This window comes from Salvia splendens, chromosome 17 (assembly GCF_004379255.2).
Source record: "Salvia splendens isolate huo1 chromosome 17, SspV2, whole genome shotgun sequence".
Taxonomy (NCBI): domain Eukaryota; kingdom Viridiplantae; phylum Streptophyta; class Magnoliopsida; order Lamiales; family Lamiaceae; genus Salvia; species Salvia splendens.
This window is the reverse complement of record NC_056048.1, coordinates 21,651,727-21,670,768: the sequence shown is the minus strand read 5'-3', so window position 1 is coordinate 21,670,768 and position 19,042 is coordinate 21,651,727.

The following is a 19,042-nucleotide window of genomic DNA, read 5'->3' as shown; positions in this document are numbered from 1 at the left end:
GCTCATATCATCTTTTAAAGGCTTATAATCTTTTTGACATATTAACCAATATCCATGTGTGATTTAGCATGATCAAATCAAACTCCCTTGAACGGCCTCTCTCCACAATGACACATATGGACTAGAGAATGTTATCTTGATGGTTTTTGGTTCTCCATCTAACATGTAGACGATATAATCATGACCAAATTAGCGTTCTTTCTCACATCCTCTAGATCGGAACTCAATTGCTCGTACAATTTGATCATTCATTAACGTTATTTGAGACACTTTTTTCACTCGGTTTAACAAAATGATACTAATAAATAGTTAAAACGGAGAGAGAATAATGTAGAGAAAAGGGACCGAAGGGAGTATAATGTATTTAGAAGGTTTATGTTTTTATGAGGATTTATGGAACATGTTAGCTAATTTACAAAATGTTACTCCTACAAGTAAACTGATGTGAGCCTTGGTAGGGTCAACCCTAGATTTAATCAAAACCCAAATAAATTCTCATCAAAATAGTTAGGTCATCCGCAACACTGTCTCTTATCCGTCCCTTACTATTCATGGGCCCCACTGTACTTTTTTACTCCATCTCTTAACTAAGGGACGGAACCTGCAACCCTCCATCTCTTATCCGTCCATTTAATTACTATTCATTCAATTTCATTTTTTATTTTTATTTCCAACAAATTCAATTAATAAAAACACACTTCATTAAAAATAAAATAAAATTACAACATAAAATAAAAATACAACTTAGAATTCAAAAAAATAAAAAAAAACACATAATTAAAATCCTAAAAAATATAAATTACATAATTTAAAATACAATTTTATAGAAAATAAAAAAACTACCCCGCCGGCGAATCATCCCCCGAAGGCGGTGGAGGTGCCCTGAAGCTACCTGGAGGCGGAATACCAAGTTAACTTGCCATAAACTCAATTCCGGCAAGATATGCTTGGTATTGGGGAGGCGTCATGCGGGAAGTGTCCGCCATTGTGGCGGTCATGTACATGGACATTTGGGAGTTTGAGGGTGCCACCGAGCCCGAGCCCGCCTGGCTTGATTCGGCTCAGCCCCTCCTCCCTCTAGCCGCCTTCGCCGCATTTCTCCTTTGCGGCCGACGGCGCCCACGGGAGGACCCCCGACATCGTCTGTCGTGCCCTCAACCTCCTGCGAGGCAAACTCTTGTGCGGCGCTGCCAGAACCGCCCTCACTAGACGAGTATTGGCCACCCGCCGTGTGCTTAGTGCGCTTCGAGGTCGAGCCCGAGCTGGACCGGACACCACCGGCCCACCTTTCCTCGTCTTTGACGACCTCCCAAACATCGACATATTTGAATTGTTTGGCGGTGTCATCGTAGTAGACTCGCAAAGCCTACCTCAGAATGTCGGCTCCTGTGGCTCCGCTTTGGTAATGAGCCGCTTCACTCTTGTAGATGGCGCAGAAGTTTTTGACCTCTCTGTCGAATCGGTCAAAGTGAGCGCGGAGCATCTTATATGTGCGGCGGCGGGACCCCTTCGGCTTAATCTCGTGGTAGGCCTCGGTGACCTTTTCCCAAAAGCACTTCCGGGGTTGTTGATTCCCAACGATGGGATCGTACGAGACGCTGATCCAGGCGTTGTACACCACCAGCGTTTCTTCGGGGCTGTACGGATGCCGGCCTAGATCCTCCTCCTCCTCCTCGTCCGCCTCCGCCTCCACCCTGGAGCTTCCACCGCCTCGGACTCCTCCCCCGCCTCGGCCTCCTCCACCGCCTCGGCCTTCTTCCGGAGTGGGTTCAACGGAATAATCCTCCCGAATCTGGGATAATCCCTGCGAATACCCCGGGGCGGAGGGACAGGCGTATGCATCCACATCAAAATGGGGTGGTTGGTACCCCCCGGCGTCGACGAACCCTGGGCGCCCGGCGTCGAAGAACCGGATCCACCACCCATGACATTGTACATGCCCCCCAGTCCCCGAACGCGTTGATGTCGAACCCTCTGGAGCCGCCACCGCCAGAGTTTCCGTCGCCGGACATTTTGTGATGAGAGGTTAGATGAAAATTGGAGAGGCAATGGAGATGATTTGGAAAGAATAGATGTGTATTTGTGTGTGAAATGAGGATGAATTATGAGTATTTATAGAGTAAAAAAACAAAAAATAAATAAATAACGGTAATATAACTGTAATATTACCGTTTTTTGTTTTTTAATTTTTTTAATTCAGATTTTAAAAAAATGATTTATTGCTTCAGTGTGACGATGCCCACTAGTGGGTCGGCGAGTGGGCGCCACGCATTGCGCCGGAGCGCGCCACGTCGCCCTGGCGCGTGGCGAGACGTCTCGCTATCCGTCACGGCGAGACGGAACGTGTGGCGGGCTGGGGACGAGACGGGGCGCTGCAACACGTCACACCGCCGTCTCGTCTCTTAGTGACGGATTACGGGCCACCCACGTGACGCCAGTGACGGAACCAGAAATATAAACAAGCCGGTGCTGAAATATTAAAATTATTTTAAAATTTAATAATATTCATTTTTTTAAATAATAGTATCAGAATTTTTAATTTTACTTATAATCTTTTTACAAAGTCAAAGAGAATAACATTTTCTCAAGTGAAACTACCAAATTCTAAGACACTTTGATAACATATTTTTTTATAACTATTCACCATGAAATTATAAAGATAATAAATTTTTAAAAATATTACTCCCTCCGTCAACAAAAAAATAGTCTCTTTTGTGTTCGGCACAAGTTTTAAAGAGAAATTTAGTAAAGTAAGAGAGAATGAGAAAAAATGTGAAGTAAGAGAGATATGAAAAAAGTAGATAAAGTATGAGAGAAAGGAGAAAAAATGGATAAAGTATGAGAGAGACTTTCCATTTATAGAATGCGATTGTTTTTTAAAGACATCCAAGAATGGCAAAATAGATCTATTTTTCATGGACGGAGGGAGTACCATTTTCTTGTATGAAACCATATCCCCTAAACTCTTACTCTCATTAGCAATTAATATAAAAAAAATAAATAATAAAGTATACAAATAAAAAATAAAGAGATTTCCATCTAATACACAAATAATAGATACATAAATTGCTGATATGAGGAACTAAATTCATACACCACGCAAAATTGATAGTACATGAATTTGAACTTATAAATTGATAGTATAGTTTTGTATGCGGAAAAGAGAAATAAATAGTATATGACTTAGAGTTATAAAAGTAATTATAGTACTATTACTTCTTTCGGATTGATGATAATTGCTAATAAATGAGTCATTACCTGTCAATAAAAAAAAACAGCTAGAGAGCCTAGGATAGTATATTAGATAGTGAGAGATATTCGGTCAGGAATTAAATAGGAGTTATATTAAATAGCTTCTACTCAACTAAATACTAATGGCCCAATTAAATTTATTATGCATTCCAGCCCAACATCAAAACCTAAGCCACTTCATCTTCTTCCTTAAGCGCTCAACAGATTCTGCAACTGGGCGGCACCCTTACAATTTCCTGTGGTACTAGTGATCAGGAACCAGCAAGATGCTGGTTCCGTCACTGCGTGACGCGTTGCGGGTGGCCTTACAAGTCTGACTATCGAAATCCTACTTAAAATGCTTCTTCACAAAATTATTTGCGCTCGATCCAGACTCGATTTATAGATTACAAAGATGGTTCGAACAAGATTTTTATCCTCTATTAAGACGGCATTTTGCCATTGCACGTACGTAGTTATTAATTTTTAACCTCGATTAAGATTTTTATCTATTTTGTTGTCCAATTTAATTATTACTCTCCCTTTTCCACTAAAATAGTCCATTATTAATTTTTGGATCAAATTATAATTCACATGGATCTTCAAAATTCCTCCCATGTCAACTGAGAGAAATAAATGGGAAAGAATTGAATGATAATAAAAGTGGGGAAAGTTGGACATGATGATTTTGGTACTATTGGTCAATTGCGTTATTGATCGGTTATTATTAACCGAAATTAAGTTTGGTACAATTTTGGCTTTCGGTATGGTTGACCAATAATCGAACTGGCTTTCGGTATAGATTTATCGTTGATAATCATTTAACATTTATAATTTGTCTCAAATATAAATACCCAAAAAATCATTAATAGATACTCATTGATCTCATTTAACATCTACACAACGAGACATTGTAATGTTCAGAGAGGCAACGATCGATGGTGGTGTGTTTGAGAGAATTGTCATCTTTGACAAAGATGACTAATCAAATACTCCCATCCGTCCATCATTAATATCTCATTTTTCTTTTTTCGTTCGTCGGTAAATAAATGTCTAATTTCACTTTTACAATATTTGCTAAGTAACTCATTCCATTACTCCTACATTTTATTATAAAACTAATACTCCCATTCGATTGCCGCTACTCAATCTCAGTCACCGGATTATCCTATGTTCGGTTACTATGACAGAGTTATCACTCGGCCGCGTGATGTGAATCTAGGTGTCCTAAAGAAAAATCGAAGAACCGGATTTGAGGACAAATCCTTTCACAAAGAAGGATGATGTGAATCCGGGTATTCACAATCATAGAATACAACGATGTCGAGGGCCATGGGTTGATTGGGGTCCGAGAAGAGGGTGGAGACATGTCAAGGTGCCAAGCCAAATTCAGAGGTCTGATTCAAACTGGAATTTCACTGTGAAGATACAATCCAAATGCACTCCTCAGACCACCATTGTCTTCATCGTCAAAAGAGCTTCGCGTGGGTATCTTGCATGCCTCAATCGGAGCCCGGATGAGGAAGTTATGATCATTTTAAGAAAGTCGCGCAATGTAGAAAGAAACATGCGTGTGGGTTTTTTGCCAACCCAAACACACCCGGCCGGGTGTTTTTGCCGAGAAATCAGTTTTTGTCCAGAGACTTCACGCGGGCGGGTGAAATGAGCCGTGGAAAACACCCGGTCGGGTGTTCTATCCGGAATGTGACTTTTTGGCCAAGAATTGTTTTATTTTGCTTCTTTTTCACTCTAGTATAAATACTCTTGCTAGGGTTTATTTCATAGCAGACTTTGAATGATATTGAAAGAACAAAGACTCCATTGTGAGCACCATCTTCATTTTTGAAGATTTATCAAAATCCCTTGTGGTTGCATTCCAATCTATTGCCGGACTTTGTTAGCCATCTTTCGATGCTTTACTGATTTCTATACCGAAATCACATTCTAGATTCGTATTAATTCAACCATAACACATAACACATCAAAGAGATGATATACCAACCTCCATCCATAGCTTATATTTGATGTAGGGTTGTATTCCACGAGTTGATGTTTCCCCTAAAAAGATGCGGTTGATCTTTTCGTCTCTTTGGCCTTTCCTTTATGAATTCTTTTGATGGAGAAGAATTCAATATCAATATGACTTTTCTGTATATAGAATTCTGTAGTAAATTGTGTATCTAAAGCTATAAAATCTGATTGTATATATAGGCAACACACAACCTTTCAAGAAGAGTCGTGTCCATTCGTTCGCACCTTTTCATATATACATCAGATTTATCCTACCGCTTTTAATATTCTATACATATTAATATACACATATTTATATCATCTATGCAAGGCAAGAGAAGAGGGTTATCAATACACCTGATTCTAATTCTTTAATCGAAGCAGATCCATCACGGTATCGTCTTTCATATTAGAATCCAACTGATATGTTTGAGCTTGATCTTTACTATTAAACCAATATCTACATAGGTCACATATAGGAATAAATATTTCTCCATTCTCCCACTTGACCTTTGTAGCTAGGCATGCACAAACCGACCCGGCCCGGCGGTTAACCGGCGGTTCGGAACCGCCGGTTCATGAACCGGAACCGGGCCCAGAACCGGCGGGTTGAACCGGCAGAAGGGTCGCAGGGTCATAAGGGCTGGTTCAGGTTCGGCAATATCTTGAACCGTGAAGCGGCGGTTCAAAACCGGCGGTTCGGCGGTTCGAACCGCCAGTTCAAAGGGTCGAACGGCATAGGGTTCGTAGGGGTTCGTAGGGGTTCAAAGTAGGGATTGGTATGAACCGGCGGTTCGCCGGTTTTAGGCGAAAACTGCCGGTTTTGGACGAAAACCGCCGGTTTGAACCGGCGGTTCCGACCGGTTTCCGCCGGTTCCGGAAGCTTTTCAGGCGTAGGGGCTAGGTGAGGTCAGAAACCGGCGGTTTGTGTCGGAAAACCGTGGACCAACCCGCCGGTTTTGTGGTTGAACCGCCGGTTCAGGCGGTAAACCGGCGGTTCGGCCTAAAATTTGAAAATTTGAAATTTGAATTTTTTTTTATTTCTTCTAATTTTACTCCTATGGCTTTGCATTTCAAGCCGATTATGATGACCTCGACGCGCAATCCCAACTAGCCGACCTATACAACTACAGCACCGGCGGAAGGTCCTCAGGTATGGTCAGTGAATTAGATTTATATTTTGAATCACTCTTTTCCTTTGGTGATGAAGGTCCTACTCCTCCCGCCCAAATCGACGTCCTCGATTGGTGGGGAACCCACGAGAAAGATTTTCCCATCCTTGCTTTAATGGCCAAGGAGATTTTTTTCTGTTCCGGCTTCCACCGTCGCCGTCGAGTCCGCTTTTAGTGTTGGCTCGCGCGTTTTGGATGAATCAAGAAGTAAGCTCTCGGCGAAAAATATGGAAGCCGTGATGTTACTTGATGATTGGGCCAAAGCTGACGTCCGAGAACAAGAAAATGATTGGAATGATCGTCAAGAGGGATCACAAGATGAATTCACCGGGGATGAAGATTAGGCCAACCGTCAACCGCCGCCGGCCAAGCCAAATAGGTAAGTAAGGTAAGAGAACTACGTGGACTTTGATTCCCTAATGCAAATGAGCAATTGGGATACGTAGGCACCTCAACTTAAATTTTTTAATTTAAGTTGAGCTCAAGTCCTTTTTCTTTTATTTCTTTTTTTTCCCATTAATTCCTACTTTAAAAATATGCAAATACAATTACATAATTGTATTTGTATATACTCTAGTCGATGAAGTATTGAAACGAGGATTTTTTAAACACGTGTGCACAGAAATAGATCACTGCAAGCGCTTGGTCAAGACACCACGCTCCTTAAATCCACTAGAGCACAAGGTCTAGGAACTTAAGAGAACATAAAGTGCTTGGTCGTTGGACACACATCGACTCCCCTTCAAAAAAATATAAATCCCTCAACCCGAATACTATGAATTAGTATAGGGAAGTGGGGTCGATCCCACAGAGATGGATTCGCAAAGTAGTGCTCAGAGACTTTGGACAGACAAATGGCTGCTGCCACGCAACAAAAGGGTTGAGAATTTTAAACTAACTCTAGACCTAGGCAGAAAATGTAAATGCTAGACCTAGGACATGTTAAACTTGTAAATTCAGACTTCGACAACAAGAAACATAACCACTTCCTAGACAGTGTAAACAACTACCTAATCTAGCTAAACAGAATATGACTGAAAGTGGGGACCATAATTCCAAAAATGGCAAGTACGGAAAGAACTGCAGATTAACAAACTCTGACGCTAGCTCGCAGCAAAATGCATCCTCTCAACCGAATTAAACTTGCAGATGAACAAAACAGAGCAAAAGCGAGATTCGACAGAATATAGAGATTTGGTCATCGTTATCTTGCTGCAACTCGGAAAAACATCAGATCTGCGTACACTAGACGGAATGAAAGTAAAACACGTAAACTAAGCATGAAAATCAGATCGAAACTACTCAGATTCACGTCAGAATACTTGATCCACTCCGGATCCAAGACATCCGAACCCAACAACCAACAAATCCAGCAAATCCAACCAAAATTCTTCCACAATCCAACTCCAATCTCCCGGATCTGACCATTAACCTACAATAACTCAGTAAACAGCTGCGAAACGCATCCAACTCAGACAATTTAAAACTCCAAAATCTCAATAAGCGAAACGATCAAACCAGAAATCAACACAATCGCCATAACGGAAAATCAAACTTGCATTTAAACCAGAAACTATTCGGTGAAAACAGCGAACCGAGCTTCGAACAACGAAGCTCGGCAGAGTAAGTAAAATGCGGAAAGCGGAAAATAAATTGTTTCTTCGCTCCTAACAAGAGCGGTGTTACACCATATCGGAAGCTAAGATGAAACCCGAACGTGCGAACTGAGATCTCCTCAAAACTAGTATCAAGTGTGTGTGTGGGAAAGTGAACTAAGCAACAGGCTGTGGTGAGGTCTCCCCCGAGAAGATCCCTCCAGCTTGCATGCTTCTGCCTTTTATAGATGCGGACATAGCCCTTGAGTCTTCGTAGAAATCCCTATTCTACCCTTCAACTCTGGAGCTTCCTCCGTCGAGCAATTCTCTTCATAATTATTCACTAAATCGCCAGTTCCTCGACCTTGTGATTTTTTGGTCTTCTTTCCTGGACCTGGCGAATTCCTTCACACACCTGGCTTAAAACGTGCGTTAGTCCTAGTAAAATCACGAATTAAATCCCTAGACCCATGCATGAAATTAGCCTTATCAAACTGCTCACACTTAAACCATGCTTGTCCTCAAGTATGAAAGACAAGAAAAAGAAATAAGGCGAATTTCAATGCACGGCCCCCCCCCAAGTACTATTCTACAAACAAAACAGACTCCTAGACCTAGACAACTACAACACGAAACACATAAAAATCACAAAAGAAAAGAAAACACATAAGCGCATAAACTGGTATTTTCCTAGCAGCCATCCCCACAAGTTTAAGGTCAATCCAAGCGTTTACAGCCTCAGATTCCTCCCCCTCCCTTCTTCTGTCTAGTCAAGTTGTCAGTTCGTCAAGATAGCCTTCTGACTTCCCAATTGTTAGATTCACTCGATCACTCATTCCTCACCAGGGATGTTAGGATCGGATCGCTCTTAAGTTAAAGTTACTCCACTGATGCATCGGGTTATGAGAGTTTCTCCTTCCTACCGTCTCCTTTTTATTCCTGGGTCTGGTTACTACTGCTTCCTGCCCTTAAATTTTTTTTTTTTTTTTTTTTTTTTTTCCTGGACTTCGTCCAGCTTATACCTCCGGTTTTATTATTTTAACTCCTCCCCTGGACTTCGTCCAGCTTATACCTCCGGTTCCTGGACTTCGTCCAGCTTATACCTCCTTTTCCTGGACTTCGTCCAGCTTATACCTCTTTTCCTGGACTTCGTCCAGCTTATACCTCCTTTATTCTCTACTCCCTAAGCATCAAGTGGTAGCCCATTCTTTTTACAAGTTAGCTCAAAGTGTATAGGCTTATAACTCGCTCTTATAGTAGGGCTGCACAACTGGGTTATCTAAGGCATCCTCTATCGTTCTTACTTCATCCAACTGACTTTGATTTATTAAGAGAAAAGGATTCACAATTTAGCATGTATTTTCTCTTCAATTACTCTCCCTAAGGGGCTTTTTGCTATTTATTTTACCAGTTATGCAAACACGAAACCTAAAAAAAACTTCTACAAACTCCTAGACCTAACAGAATATGTACAAGACACTAACTGCACTAACTGCGTCCCCCCTCCCACTTCATTTATGCTTGTCCCCAAGCAATCCGTATGAAGTGGAAAGCAGGCCAGTTAGTGGCGACATGAAACGAACTCAACAAAACACAAACTTCTCACACTTAGACCAAGCATTGGGCTAAGTGGGAGAAGGAACAACATACAACACAAAACATGTTATGACATATAACCCCTTCTCACACTTAGACCAAGCTTGGTCTAAGTGGAAGGGTTCAACACATATATACAGAACCTAGCATGCTGGCAGGTAAAATAGAAATAAAACGAAAGAACTGTTAAATAAAAGAAAGAAAAAGTTACTTGGGTTTGAGGGGAAATTCAATTCGGTGTCTGGCCCCCGTGGGAGCCAAACTTTGGTGGCACCGTCGGCTGGGTCACCTTTGCTTTCTTCCTGGCCGGCATCTCCGGCTTCTCTGGTCTGTCATCAGTAGGTCGGGGTATGGCTGTCCTCAGGATCACGGGTCTAGCGGAAGAGGGGGTGATGTGAGGCCTCGGGCCTTGTGATGGCTTCTGCGCGGATACACTTCCTGGACTTAGCGTTGTAATGTTGCCGCTAGACCCAGGAATAGTTTCTGATGCATCCGGGAACTTTTTGTGCAGCCATTTCAGCATGGTCGTCATCAAAGCAACACCCTCCGCCATCCTGTTGGTTTGCTCACTTGACGAAGCCACCCAATCGGTGATACGTCCCCTCAGGACTGCGGCCTCTTCCCTGCTTTTTCCGAATTCCCTTCGGATCTCAGTCATTTCCTTGCGTACCCCGTCGATTCCTTTCCTTACCTCCTCAACTTCTTTCTGAACTCCCTGAACCATCAGCCTGACTTCGTCCTCAGTGGCTTGATCCTTTACCTCCACACCATCGGGTTCCTGCTTGACTTGTGCCTCTGACTTACCGACCTCATAAAAACACACCTCCTTCCCTCGGGCGATCAGCAACCCCTTGTTGAAAAAAAAGTCGAAATTGAAGACTTCCGGGGCTGAGCACATCTTTACTACACGGCAGGCCTTGCTGATTTTAATTACAATGTTGCGCTGCAAATAGGCCCCGAGAAGATGGCACGTGTACAGATGCCTGGACGGGTTGGAGGTGACTTGATGGCAGGCTTGGGCTAACCAATAACCCAAATGAACTCGTACTCCTGTGGCCATGCACCACGTAAAGTATAGGTCGGCGGTCGTCAGGGCGTTGTTGGCAGTGCCCATCAAGTTGTAGCTAACAAAAGTTTGGGCAAATCGCAGGACCCGATTTTCTATATGGTGTGCCTTCGAAAAACTTGTTTTAAATTGACCCACTCTTGAGTGAGTCAAGAACTCCCACGCACCTTGTGCCTGAAATCCTGGCGTCAACTTCGGCGGACCAACCATTCTGTCGTTCCACAGGCCCTCATCATCTTCTGTTCTCGTTAGCAAGCCCATCCGCAGCGTCCACTCCCGGATACTCATCCTATGTTCTTCATTAAAAAGCCTGAAAGCTATGGAATCCGTATCCAAATCGGCGGTGGATTTGAACCGGAAGGTGGAAAAGAATTCACGGGCCGCGTCGACTGGAACTTCGAAAGTGCTGTGCTTTAGTAACCAATCAAAACCGATTGCATCTATATACCCCCTGAACTCATCGTTAGAGCTAATATGTTTGAGTTCCGCCGGGGTGGTACATTTTTCCGGACTTCGCCACCTTTCCCTCAGCACTCTTTTCCTTGTATATGGCCACACGTTTTGGATCGTCAAATCTTCTCATATCGTCTAGCAGCTCTTTTGTAATCCAAATCTCCGTCGGCTCAAAGTTCAGTACATCCTCGTCTTGCTCCTCCTCTGAATCACTGGACCTGGCAGGATTCTCGGGCTCTGTGGCGTATGGTACCTTGGCGGGTGGAGGAAGTGGGGATTCAGTAGATTTCCCCCTCTCCTTCTCGGTCGAGGAGGAAGTAATTTGTTTCCCTTTCCTCTTCTTAGCCCCCGGCAACGGCGCCATTTTGAAACGAGGATTTTTTAAACACGTGTGCACAGAAATAGATCACTGCAAGCGCTTGGTCAAGACACCACGCTCCTTAAATCCACTAGAGCACAAGGTCTAGGAACTTAAGAGAACATAAAGTGCTTGGTCGTTGGACACACATCGACTCCCCTTCAAAAAAATATAAATCCCTCAACCCGAATACTATGAATTAGTATAGGGAAGTGGGGTCGATCCCACAGAGATGGACTCGCAAAGTAGTGCTCAGAGACTTTGGACAGACAAATGGCTGCTGCCACGCAACAAAAGGGTTGAGAATTTTAAACTAACTCTAGACCTAGGCAGAAAATGTAAATGCTAGACCTAGGACATGTTAAACTTGTAAATTCAGACTTCGACAACAAGAAACATAACCACTTCCTAGACAGTGTAAACAACTACCTAATCTAGCTAAACAGAATATGACTGAAAGTGAGGACCATAATTCCAAAAATGGCAAGTACGGAAAGAACTGCAGATTAACAAACTCTGACGCTAGCTCGCAGCAAAATGCATCCTCTCAACCGAATTAAACTTGCAGATGAACAAAACAGAGCAAAAAGCGAGATTCGACAGAATATAGAGATTTGGTCGTCGTTATCTTGCTGCAACTCGGAAAAACATCAGATCTGCATACACTAGACGGAATGAAAGTAAAACACGTAAACTAAGCATGAAAATCAGATCGAAACTACTCAGATTCACGTCAGAATACTTGATCCACTCCGGATCCAAGACATCCGAACCCAACAACCAACAAATCCAGCAAATCCAACCAAAATTCTTCCACAATCCAACTCCAATCTCCCGGATCTGACCATTAACCTACAATAACTCAGTAAACAGCTGCGAAACGCATCCAACTCAGACAATTTAAAACTCCAAAATCTCAATAAGCGAAACGATCAAACCAGAAATCAACACAATCGCCATAACGGAAAATCAAACTTGCATTTAAACCAGAAACTATTCGGTGAAAACAGCGAACCGAGCTTCGAACAACGAAGCTCGGCAGAGTAAGTAAAATGCGGAAAGCGGAAAATAAATTGTTTCTTCGCTCCTAACAAGAGCGGTGTTACACCATATCGGAAGCTAAGATGAAACCCGAACGTGCGAACTGAGATCTCCTCAAAACTAGTATCAAGTGTGTGTGTGGGAAAGTGAACTAAGCAACAGGCTGTGGTGAGGTCTCCCCCGAGAAGATCCCTCCAGCTTGCATGCTTCTGCCTTTTATAGATGCGGACATAGCCCTTGAGTCTTCGTAGAAATCCCTATTCTACCCTTCAACTCTGGAGCTTCCTCCGTCGAGCAATTCTCTTCATAATTGTTCACTAAATCGCCAGTTCCTCGACCTTGTGATTTTTTGGTCTTCTTTCCTGGACCTGGCGAATTCCTTCACACACCTGGCTTAAAACGTGCGTTAGTCCTAGTAAAATCACGAATTAAATCCCTAGACCCATGCATGAAATTAGCCTTATCAAGTATATTTCTCTATACGGCTAAATGAGGGAAACTTTTGACAATTCTACTATAATTGTTGATTGTTAGACGAAACTCAACATTTAAAGTTGAATTGCTAAAGGTGTCCTTAATTTAGTTATGTAGAAAGATCTTCTTCGCCGGTTAAGAGTATATATATAATACACTTATACGTTTAAGAACTTCAACGTCATTTCTTGTCATTTGTAATTAGTTCTTCACTAGTAGTCTCATTTGTATTTAAATTTTGTTTAAGACTTCAAGACCGCCATATGTTTTCAATTTGTAATTGTTGTAACTTGTAACGTGTAATTTGTAAACATGCAATTTCAATAAAATTGCAACTGTAGCCGTATTTTTTTCAATTTTATTTACTCACATTGCATACAAAAACAAACTTGAAAAGTGTAATTTAATTTGATTAAAATTGAAAAGTTGAAAAATGCAAAAAAAAAAAAAAATTCGTCGAACCGCCGAACCGGCCCGGAACCGGCGGTTCAAGCCGAAAACCGGCGGTTTTGAACCGCCGCGTAACCCGCCGGTTTCTTGAACCGGAACCGGAACCGGAACCGCCGGGAGCTAGGCGGGCCGGTTCAGGTTCGGCAATTTCTCGACCCTTGAACCGCCGGTTCGGGCCCGGAACCGGCGGTTTACGACCCTTGTGCATGCCTATTTGTAGGTTTCAATGATTTAATTACTTTTCTACGCACTTTACATCAAGTTCATATATCCTTTAAATACCTATAAAGTTAGACTTGATTGAATCATGGCGATCACATAATCATTTAGTCGACATGATTCCTTCCATGTATCACAAATCAATTCTAACTTTATACGAATAAACCTTTCATTGAGATGAACTTTAATTCTCAATATAACATATGTTATCTAAACAACCATACTGTATACAAACTTTAATGATAACATATCAATAAACACACAGAAACAGACTTTTATTGAATTCCAAGTGTCTTACTCCTTATGAGCATAATATAATTCATATAGCAAGGCTTTCTCTATAATACCCATATACTTTTCATGGCCATTTGGGTAATCCTTCATTTAACGTAAACGTTCTCATTATATTGTTCTATTCTGCTCAAAAAGACACTTTATGTTTCTGTACTTCTTCTTTTACAAATAAGTACTCACACTTTTATGTACTTATCTTTCTTTACGAAGAAGATTTCTGCGAAATCATCATAACAAAATCTTAGTGACTTGGCTATAATGTTAACAATCCCAAGTCTCAAGATTTATGTTTCGCAATTACTTTTCATGAACTTTGGCCTCAAAGCGAACCAAAATTCAACTTTCATAATGGAAATAGCAATGACAAACTATTTTCCATTTTCCATGATATTGCTCCCACTAATTAAAGGAACAAATAGCCAATCATCAATTTCTATGAATATCCAATGACATTTAAGTCATCAGATCATCTTTACATAAACATGTGCTCTAGGTGCCTTGCAAGTACCTGAGGACTTTCGTTGCAGCCTTCCAGTGGTCCATTCCGGGATTACTTTGATATCGACCCAACATACCAACCGTGAAGGTGATATATGGTCGTGTACATGTTTGAACATAGTTCAAACTCCCAACCACTGATGCATAAGGAATCTTTTCCATTTCTTTACGCTCCAATTCACTTTCGGACATTTTATTTTACTAAACTTGTCTTCCTTCTGAATTGGAGTAATACCTGCGGAGCATTTATCCATTCTATATCTCTCTAAGACTTTATTGATATAGCCTTTCTAAGACAAACTTAACAATCCTTGTGATCTATCCCGGAATATTTCTATTCCGATCACATAAGATGCCTCACCCATATCCTTCATTTCGAAGTTCAAAGAGAGATACTTCTTTACATCATGTAGTAAACTCATGTCATTTGCGGCTAGCAAAATGTCATCAACATATAGGACCAATACAATAAACTTGCTCCCACTGATTTTAATATAGATACATCTATCAACGATGATCTCTACAAAACCATATGAAACAATGATATCATTAAACTTTATATACCATTGTCTAGAAGCTTGTTTGAGTCCATATATTGACTTTCTCAACTTACATACTAACTCTTCTTGTCCTTCCATCATAAATCCTTCGGGTTGTTTCATGTATACCTCTTCTTCAAGTACTCCATTTAGGAAGGTCGTCTTTACATCCATTTGGTGAAGCTCTAAATCATAATGAGCCATTAAAGCCAACACAATTCTTAAAGAATCCTTCTTTGAAACTGGAGAGAAGGTTTCTTTGTAGTCAACGTCATCCTTTTGAGTGAAACCTTTGGCGACAAGGCGAGCCTTGTATCTTTCAATGTCACCTTTCGAATCACGTTTTGTCTTAAAGATCCATTTACAACCAATGGCTTTAAAACCTGTAGGCAATTCTACTAAGTCCCAAACATCGTTATCGTTCATCGATTTCATCTCATCCTTTGCTGCATTTAACCAATTTTCAGAATTGTCACTTTCCATGGCTTGTTCGAATGAGATCGGGTCCTTATCAATGCTCAAGTCACATTCACTTTCAACAGAGTATACCACATAGTCATCCGATATGGCCGATCGACGTTCCCTTACTGATCGCCTTAAAGGTTCTATTGGTTCATTATTCTGTTCTTGAATTATGACTGGTTCATCTTCAATCTCAACCAGTGGGTTATGCACTTCATGTTGTTCAATAGGAGCAACAATCTTAGGTGCAACAAAAGGTGGATGAACAACATTTTCTTGAACTTCATTAAGGTCCACTTTTCGAGGTTCATCACTCCCACTAGTTTCATTGTTTTCAATGAACCTAGCATTTCCGTCTCAACTATTCTCGTACTATGGTTAGGACAATAGAATGTATATCCCTTCGATTTATCTGGATTGCCAATGAAGAATCCACTGACCGTCTTTAAATCCTGCTTCTTTTCATGTGGATTATACAACTTTACTTCTGCAGGGCAACCCCAAATATGTAAATGCATTAAACTCGGTTTCCTACCTGTCCAAAGTTCAAAAGGTGTCTTTGGAACTGCCTTACTAGGAATCTGATTAAGCATATACGTTGCAGTTTTTAATGCATAAATCCATAACGAAAAGGGTAAATTACATCCACTCAACATGCATCTAACCATATCCAAAAGAGTACGATTTCGCCTTTCCGCTACACCATTCTGTTGCGGAGTACCGGGCATTGTATACTATGCACAAATGCCCTTGCTTTCGAGGTACTTTGCAAATGGACCCAGACATTGTCCAGATTCATTAAACTTTCCGTAGAATTCACAACTTGTCCTTTTTACTTGTCTTTGCCTTACTGGTGCTCGCTCCTCCATGACCCATTAGATTCACAACTTGGCCACCCATCTTCTTTAGTCTCCCTTCCTCTTGTACTAACATTGCCTTTAGCTCTTTAAGGTCCCATTTATCTTTTATGGTGTTATAATTCACCTGGAACTGGCCAAATTCATTAGGAATGGAGTTTATGATGAATTGAACCAAGAACTGTTCGTGAACCTCCATTCCCAAGGTAGAGAGCCTTGCTGTCAAGTTTGACATGTGTGTTACATGATCGTGAATAGGTTGGGACCAGTCAAACTTTCTTGTAGTGAGCTCACTCATTAGGCTCCCTACAATTGACTTGTCGGCCAATTCCGATTGTGAACACTCCTTTATCTTTTCTATGAATTCCCTTGCACTCTATGTCTTAGGCATAGATGGCTTAAAATTTTCCGCCATCGTCATCCTCATAAGATTGAGACTTAGCCTGTTAGAGCGCTCCCAAGTCTCATATCGAGACTTGTCCGTTTCGGAGCTTTCTTCCGTAATGGCTGCAGGCTCATCTTCCGTAAGTATGGCATGGTCAAGTGACATAACACCAGGTGAAAACCGGATCTCTTCTGACCATTCACCATAGTTCTGCCCATTGAACTTTACGATAGAGTTTGCAGATGCATATATATTAGACGAAGCTGCAACAATTATACATGCTTACAATTAGTGCTTTGAACTTTAAACACCGATTCAGATCACTGTAATAAACTTTAAACAACATGCATTCAAGCAACCTTTGGGCAATACTTAAACACACATACTTTCATTGATGCTAGAATAAACTTTAATGATTAATTATATCATACACATATCTAATAAGCATGTTGCCTTTGGGTATACATACTACATGTGATACTGTAGACAAGATTAATTCTTTTCGTTTTATTAACTTATATACAATGATCCACCTTTGGGTGATCTACAAGTATATAGATAATAAAGTTATTGACCAATCAACTTTCATGTCATTTAGCATCCTTTAATCATGATCAATAAATAAATAACTTTACATCATTTTCCATAATCATAATATCATATAACAAGACCACTTTGGTGATTAACATGTCATATAACATCAATATGCAACTTAAAAGGATTAAAAAATAACATGTACGGAATTTTCCAGAAAGTTTGACCAGTCGGGCGATTTCGTACCCTCTAAACGCCCGACCGGGCGTTTGCATCGGTGAGTCCTGAAGGGTTCACCTGGTCGGGTGATTTTGAACCTTATAAACACCCGACCGGGTGTTTCACATCGGTAATTCCAGAAAGTTCGCTCGGTCGGGCGATTTTGTACCTCATAAACGCCCGACCGAGCGTTGTCATTTTCATTCCAGAAACATCACTCGGCCGGGTGTTTTTAATAACTGTAATCACCCGACCGAGTGTTTTTCAAACCGATGCACCTTTTCGAAACGCCCGACCGGGCGTTATAACGCCCGGTCAAGCGAATCGTCTGTTCAATTTTTCTCCCTTCGATTTTCATGTTTCAACATTCCATGAAACAATCACCCAATGCGCAGCGGAACCAAATAACATCAAAATGAAACATAAACATCCATATTTCAATTTTGAACACTTAATATGGTGAATTAACAAATCTAGGTTAGCTCTGATACCAACTGTTAGCCATCTTTCGATGCTTTACTGATTTCTATACCGAAATCACATTCTAGATTCGTATTAATTCAACCATAACACATAACACATCAAAGAGATGATATACCAACCTCCATCCATAGCTTATATTTGATGTAGGGTTGTATTCCACCAGTTGATGTTTCCCCTAAAAAGCTGTGGTTGATCTTTTCGTCTCTTTGGCCTTTCCTTTGTGAATTCTTTTGATGGAGAAGAATTCAATATCAATATGACTTTTCTGTATATAGAATTCTGTAGTAAATTGTGTATCTGAAGCTATAAAATCTGATTGTATATATAGGCAACACACAACCTTTCAAGAAGAGTCGTGTCCGTTCGTTCGCACCTTTTCATATATACATCAGATTTATCCTACCCTTTTAATATTCTATACATATTAATATACACATATTTATATCATCTATGCAAGGCAAGAGAAGAGTTATCAATACACCCGATTCTAATTCTTTAATCGAAATCGATCCATCACGGTATCGTCTTTCATATTAGAATCCAACTGATATGTTTGAACTTGATCTTTACTATTAAACCAATATCTACATAGGTCACATATAGGAATAAATATTCCTACAGGCTTAGGTTGAATGTTAAGGTATGCTTGCTAGTTCTTGTGTTGCTAGTTGGTGGAGCCATTAGATTTTTGTTTGTGAAAGTAGCCATTGTGTTTCCTTTCTTGGGCTTTAATCTAAATCATAACACCTATCATCTTCTTCTTCTTCTCTTCCACATTTTTATTGTCTTATTTCTTGTTTGGGTTATTGAATATTTTTGCAAGAACAAATCCGGGAAACATATGTTTCTTGAACCCTTAAGATTCATATTACCGCATCTCCTTTATCATGGCCCATCTCGATCGATTGTTTTTCAAGCTAATCTCACGACAATTCATCTGGGCCCAATCCATGCGACTAAAATTGTCGCATCTCTCCTCTCCCCAGCTTCTCCAACCCCGCTGTGCATCGCCCTATGCAGCTGGATTTTTTTGACCGATTCATTCTGTGGGTGTGGATTGTATTATTTCCTAGTTGTGAAAAAGGGCTATGAAATTTTTTGGGAAA